A 7,893-nucleotide genomic window follows, 5' to 3' on the forward strand; every position below is an offset into this window, starting at 1 on the left:
AAGCTAAGTTGTAGGAGGAACATATAAAAATATGTGTTATGTTTAGTCTAAAGAAAGGGCTACCGAGAAATGATAGCGGCCTTCCAATCCTTCAAGGGCTACCGCAGGAAAGAGGTCATGGATTTGTTCTCTGCAGTGCCTGAGGATAAAGCAAGAATGAATGAGTGGAAACTTTACAGAAGGACATCCAAACTTGAAATAGGTAGTTCCCGGTCAAGACAACTATTAAGCCTGCTTCCTGGAGCTGTGCGTGCTCCATCTCTGGACATTTTCAAGCAAAAAATGGACAGCCATTTGTCTGAGATGATCAGAAGATTCCTGGATAGAAATTGAACCCTCAGATACCAAGAACCCTTTGATAAATTCTAGTGTACAGAAAGCATGGGAGTTACACAGATACTTACAGCTATTTCCTAGTAACCTCTAGCATTCAGATCTATCTTGTTGATTGGAAGTGAGCTCCCTGGGTTTAATAGAATTTAATTCCAAAGAACTCAGTAATGATTATATTAATGCCACAGTTATAGGTGACATTGTGCCTAACTTACCTCTTTGCACTAAAACATGATTTGTGAACCATAGTTTGTTGAATGTAATACAAATGTGAGTATTCAAATATCATGCTAAGCCATAACCAATGGCTTACAAATTACAGTGACTAAAAAAACCCCCAAATACAGGATTGCCAGCTCAGGCTTTGTGGTTGTAAGGTCAGCCTTTTTTTCATTTGTATTTTGGCTTCCAGATTTTGAGGTGGGAGTTCAGGATCCCATACTTAGTCTCCTATAATATATAGCCTCATAAGAACTACAGGGAATATGATAGCAGTGTTCCAGTATTAGAGAGGCTTCCACGAAGAAGAGGGGGTCAACTTATTTTCCAAAGCCCCAGAAGGCAAGACATGAAATAATGGATGGAAACTAATCAAGGAGAGAAGCAACCTGGAATTAAGGAGAAACTTCCTCACTGTGAGAACAATTAACCAGTGTAATGACTTGCATTCAGAAGTTGTGGGTCAACTCAACTTCAGTGTCAACTCATAAAACATTTTGTATACGCGTTTTATACAGTAGTTGACATTGTGGGTGATTCATCACTGGAGGTTTTTAAGAAAAAACTGGACAGCCACCTATCTGAAATGGTATAGGGTCTCCTGCTTGAGCAGGGGGTTGGACTAGAAGACCTCTGAGATCCCTCAGAGGTCTATTTTGATTATTTAATAAATAATAGTTTATTATAACCCACTGAGTTTCCATTAGAGGCCATTTCCCCACTGATGATTGATGGTGTCTCTAACCATCCAACCTTTGTGCTGAAAATCAGCAACGCTTTGCAGTTGCCACAGAATGAATGAGTGATGCTGGAAAACCATAAATCATTAGTGAGAAAATAGCCCCAGGCTCTTTCTTCATGCCTGGCTTTGTTAGCAGCGACATAAATGTTATCAAGGCCCATTCCATTCTGACAAAGAAAGGGTGATTAATTTGTGTACAGAAAAAAAGTGATGCAAAGCAGGGAATGGTAAAAATTAGATAGAAATCAGGGCAGCTCAGCAGAGATTTCAAATAAGTTACCTGTTCTGCCTCTCCCACTTCCCCCATTCCATCACTCTACCTCAGACAGGCATTTCAAAGAAGTTTGTGATCTATTATCAACAAGCAATCATGCTGTTCCATTATTGCCACTCTTTGAACAATGTTAAGTCTAGAAGTAAACATTATAAAGATCTCCATGAGCCATTGTTTTAACAAAGGAAAAAGGGTGATTAGGCTACAAGGGAACAAGCATAAACTTAGACATAGTAGACACTTAGAAGGGAATGGCACAATTCACTGGTCAGGGAATGCGGGCTAAGGAAAGCAAATTATAAAGAGTGTGCCAAATGAAGAAATAGTTACACAACAGGAGGAATGATGCACATTGTAAAAGTTTTGTTGGTGGATAATAAAGGACAGTAGTAAGGATTTAGACTGGCAAGATTCTGTATATTGTGTCTATTGTGTGTAGAGCTAAAGTATTGTTTGTAAAGTTAAACTCTAGCTCAGTGGTCGCCAACCGATGGGCTGGGGACCACTGGTGATCCGTGAGAAAATTTTGGTGGTCCGCAAAGAAACGTCACCCCCAAAACAACCTCCAAAGCAATTAATACAGGCTGTATGGGAACACAAGTCTGTGCCATCTACATGGCCCGTGGGAACACAAGGCATCGCTTGCATTGCGAACAACACGAGGTAGTGAGGAAAGGGCAGGGGGGGACTTGCCCCACGCACCCCACGCGCTTAGCCTGGCCACCGGACTGCTTCTTTCTTTTTCTGCTTTTGGCTGCAAACAAGGAAAGCTGCAAAAGTCTTTCTTTCTCTCTCCCAAACTCCACCAGAAATGAGTCTTTAGGACCCCGCAAGGCATCCTGCTCCAAGAGGCTGCGCCAGCACAACAAGTCTCACAAAGACTCATTTCTGTCAGTGTTTGGGGGAGAAAAATAAAGACTTCTGCTGCTTCTGCTGCTTTCCTTGCATGAAGCCAAAAGTCTCTCCCCCCACCCCCGAGAATGAAGCTGGAGATGGTATCCTACAATCCCAAATAAAGAATGAGTGATTGGTAGGAAAACGAGGTGGGGAATTTTCCTGCAAACTTTTTTGGGGATTTTCCCAGGGTCTTTGGTCCATGAGATTTAAAATTATGAGTTTGGTGGTCCCTGAGGTCCAAAAGGATGCTGACCCCTGCTCTAGCTGGTATCATTCTTGGACTGAACCTGACAGTAGTAGAATGAAAATAGAAGCTACTGGTCCAGTTCCCAAGGCAATTTCAGACATAAGTAATTCTGTATATATCTATGTTATTCCAAAAATGAAACACCTGAATTCAAAGAAAGTATAGTTTGGTATTTATTTATCATCATTCCAATCTGTTGTGTTTGTTTTCTTGACAATAGGACATGGCATGGCTGGCTCCCTGTTCTCTTCTGCCAGTTCTCCAACATTTATTTGCCAAACAGAGTAAGCCAGCCTCCTGAAGCACATTTTTCAGATTCTCATGAACAACCCAGCAAAGGGAGCTCCTGCTTAAATCATCTAGCCAAATCATTTATCCAGACAAACTGGGTGTGATCCAGATGCTTTTGTCTGAAATTGCTCATGGCGCAAGAAACCCAAGTTTCCCCACTCATTCTGAGTTGCTCAGTTTTACAAGACAAATTGGCAGATATATATGATGTGGGGTATTGCTTTTAGTTAAAAGTCCTTTTCTCCTAGCCTGGGAATCTCAGAGGAATATTCATGTTGCAAGGGTATCCATGAAATGTCCTGTGATATCTTCAAAGCTTCACACTTGCAGTGGCACAAAGCCAGAACTGATTCAGATACAGAAGTGCATTTCCATCCCTGCTGCTATCACTTTACACAGCCATAGAACCACTAGGTCAGGGTTCAGGCCCTGCTCAGCTGAATACAGATCACCAATACCAGAATGGAGTTTTGCTTCCAGTCGTGGGGTTCCATGGGACTGGATATTGATGAAGCGCTGGAGAAGATGGGGCTGGCCAGTGGTCTTTCTTTGCAGTTGGTTCTTCTCATTCAAAATTTTGGGTAATAAATACTTCCATGATTGACTTCACCCACAAGGATGCATGATTTCCATACAACTAAGTGTTGAGTTGCATTATGCTTTGCAGAAGTAGCTCCCATATCTGAACAACTGTGCCATCAGCTGTTAAGTTGATTTTAGGCATAATTTTACACATTCAAATATGATAATCACGCTTTTTTTAAAAAAAAAGGTGGAGGAGCCCTGGTGGCACAGTGGTTAAAGTACACTATTGTAGGCAAACTGTGCCCACAGCCAGGAGTTCTATCCTGACTGGGCTCCAGGTTAATTCATCCCTCCATCCTTCCAAGGTCAGTAAAATGAAGACTCAGATTTTTGGGGCAATATACAAGTAATGTTTTCATTGTAAACGACCCAGAGTGTGCTATGGGACGACATATAGGCATAAATGCTATTGCTATTCTATTACACTATCGTGGTTGCCATTTTGATTTTTTTTTTTAAACCCTATGCTGTGGACCCCACTAAAACCAATGCTTATATTCATTGGTTACAATTGGGTTCTTCATTTGGCAGCATTGGTAGGTTTTGTGCATAGTTTTGCACACATCATCGCATACTTTATGACTTTTTAGTGCTCAGAAATGAAAATATTATCTCTCAGTCAGGTTGCTTGCCCAAGCCTGCACATTAATTTAGCATTTTTATTTTGTGTGATTTGACTGTGGCACACAGCATTGGCAAAGTAAGAGTACTGTTAACTGCCGTAGCAATTTTATAGATCTGTATTTTTTTTGCAGCACTGATGAACTCTTTAACCATGACAGGACTTAGTTTTGGATTGTTACTTTCCAGGTAAAAGATGGGATTTGAGAGCTTTCCTGCTAATCCATGCTGTGTGTTTAAGGAGCTAAATAGAGTGATTAGTTTTGAAAGAGGAATGACAAATCGCACGTGGTAGGTTGTAAGCAGGAGAGCTGGCACATGTTGGATCTGAACTTTTACTGTTCTGAAGAAATGTGGGGTGTGAAAGAATTAGCTAGAAGAATCCTGTTGCTACACAGCCTAGGAATGTAGAGGTTAAAGGGGAGATTTTTCACTCAGCCCTTGGAAACGAGTCATGCCTGCACAGACCTAAACTTTGAAAATAGACAGATATCAATATTATTTGCCTTTCAAAGCTCTTTGTGACTTCTTTTGCTACTCCATCCACTTGAGAACCATTAGGGTTAAGGCCCAAAGGAATCTGCAGTGCAGAACAAACAGGTTATGCAAACTTGAAAGGCATAGCCCAAGAGCCATGGTGGTTCAGTGGTTAGAATGCAGTATTGCGACTACTTCTGCTGACCGCCTGTTACCCTGCAATTTGGCAGTTCAGATCCCACCAGGCTCAAGGTTGACTCAGCCTTCCATCCTTCCAAGGTGGGTAAAATGAGGACCCAGATTGTTGGTGGCGATATGCTGACTCTTGTAAACCGCTTAGAGAGGGCTGTAAAAGCACTGTGAAGTGGCATATAAGTCTAAATGCTATTGCTGTTGCTACCACCATCCAAGATGCTTCTGTCTTTCTAGCAGAAGCTCTCTGGGACTATATCCAGTCTTCTCTAGCTTGATCTAGATAAAGTTTATCACCTTTCTCAGGATGTGACCTATGCTTTAAGAAGGGAAGGGATGCATCAGTTTTTCTAGCTCAAGTTTCCCATTGCAGGACTAAGGCAGAGGAAAGAAAGGTTCTTGTCTGTGGAAAAAGGCAGGAGGTGTTTAAGCTTCCCTACAAATCCCACACAGGGTTTCTCCCTCTCTTTTTTAACGTTTTTTATTGAATTATAAAATATTATAAGATATAAAATACAAAAGTAAATAGAAAAGCAGTGGAGATGAAGAGGGGGAAGAGAAGTGAGGGAGAATAAGGGAAAAAAGAAAGAAAAAGAACTCTCTCTTGCAGTAAAATAAGGCATTGGCATCAAATCACATTTTGCTTTTTCATAATAATACGAAAAAGCCATTTCTGTAAAGAGCTATCAATCTACTTGGTAAAACCCAAAATCAAAGTTTCATTCTTTTTTCCACTTCAAGCACGAAGTTCAGATTCGGTCTCCATGTGAAAACACAAGTACTAATGTTCATTTCTTTAATCAAAATAGTTAATTTTGCCATTTCAACTGCACAGCATTTCTCTTGCCAATGCATTTTCTCTTGCACGATGAACTGGGAATATATTACCACCCAGTATGTGCCTGGAGTGGGGAAGATTTCCAGGGGGAGCATTTGCTGGTATGGAAACAATTTGAGGCTGTTTTCCTTTACTTAATAAGACATCCCTAGAAAATGCCTACCTCCTTCTTTCAAAACAGAACCACCAACATGCAACAGGAAGAATCTATCTGTATCCCAGTGTTAATTAACCTTTGCAGCATTAAAGCTTTTTTTAAAAAAGGATCTAGTGGTTTTCCAAATGAGTGCTAAACCTACGTATATAAGGAGGCAATGTAAAAATTGACAAATGCTAGAAAATGCAGGCCAGGCATTGTTTTATTTATTTATTTGTATCTCCCTTAATATGCAACTGCTTTTGCAGAAACCAAGGGTCACCTCCAGAGGTGGTATTCAGCAGGTTCTGACCAGTTCTGGAGAGCCGGGAGCGGAAATTTTGCATAGTTCGGAGAATCTGCAAATACCACCTCTGACTGGCCCTGCCCCCATCTATTCTCTGCCTCCCGAGTCCCAGCTGATCGGCTGGGTCTTCTTTTGTTGCCCTGCACAGGAGAATGGAGCTGGAAAGTAGGTTAGTGAGGTGGTGAGGGAATGGGGATTTTGTAGTAACCTTCCCCTGCCACGCCCACCAAGCTACGCCCATAGAACCGGTAGTAACAAAAATTGAATCCCACCACTGCTCTAACTGCCTCATTATCTACATCACAAAGGCTGCACTCCACCCACCTCAGAATTTGTATCAGGAGATGCGGAAAAGCAGAAAAGCGGAACAGGCAAAAAGGTGACATCGCACTGCCTCATCTTTGGGCTGGAAAGGGCAACCTTATGAGGACGTTATGGAAGAACATTTGCTGAGATGACTAGTTAAGGCTGAGGAGGCTGAGATTCAGGATTTTATTCATCTTGAAGCTCACTGAGCTCACCAGTGGAAGTGCCTCTCTGCTTAATCACAGACTGGAGCCACTTTACACAAAAAGGGTATTCTGGGAAAGTGCTGTACACCTAGGAGAAAAGCAGGATACTAAAATTTGGCCTTGTCATGTGGTCGTGTATCCTCTCATTAAAAATTGTCAGCCACTGAAGGAAAAAGCTAAGATTGGATGCCTGAATTCTGGTAGAGAGTCGGGAATGGATGGGCCTAGTTTCCTTACTTTCCAAGTGAAAAATGATCTGCCTCTGAACCCCTATTATTAATTTACTACCGATAGTCCTCGACTTACAACAGTTTGTTCAGTGACCATTCAAAGTTACAACGGCAGTAAAAAAAAGTGAAATTTCAGCATCGCCCATGTTATGAGATCAAAATTCGGATGCTTGGTCACTGACTCATAATTATGACGGTTGCTGTCTCCTGGAGTCATGTGATCCTCTTTTGTGGCCCCCTTTTAAGCAAAGTCAATGGGGAAGTCAGATTCACTTAACAATGGTGTTACTAACTTAATAACTGCAGTGATTCGCTTAACAACTGTGGCAAGAAAGGTCGTAAAAAGGGGGCAAAATGTTATTGCTTAGCGACAGCAATATTGGGCTCCATTGTGGTTGTAAGTCGAGGACTTCCTGTACTTCTCATGCAAAAAACTGAAACTGGCCCTTAGCTGAGTTTGGCATGAAAGTCAAATAGACCATCTTTCTTCACTCTTTTCTGTTTTATCCTTTGCCCTTTGTAGATGCTAGGAACATGTGATAACAGTGACTGTGGAAATTGCAGTGCCTAAAATAGTCTATTTTCTTAGGGTAATAGGAACCTACCAGATTACAGGATTGCTCCACCAAAGCCAGAATTGCTTCAGCATGGTTTTCCACTGGGAGGCCCAACTTCCCACTGGAGTTCACCCGTATGCTAGCGCTGAATTAAGTGTGTCACAAGACCATGCAATCAGGCCTGCTCTGCAGCAAAAGAGGACATTTAAATAATACCCATCCCAATGGTTGTACACTTTTGATTTAAGCCACAGTACTTACAGGGAGCAGCCAGACCCTGCCAGAAGGAGCAAAGAGGCATCAAACAACGAATTGCAGTTTCACTGCAATATTAGTGAAGGGCCAACAATTTTCAGTCAGCTGCCTCTATGACCTTCTTGTTCCCATCATACATTTAAGCAAGCTGAAAGAAAGTGAGTTGTGAGAAGACTCAGA

Source organism: Pseudonaja textilis, chromosome 2 (genome assembly GCF_049901715.1).
Source record: "Pseudonaja textilis isolate UNSWEBS1 chromosome 2, rPseTex1.2, whole genome shotgun sequence".
Lineage (NCBI taxonomy): Eukaryota > Metazoa > Chordata > Lepidosauria > Squamata > Elapidae > Pseudonaja > Pseudonaja textilis.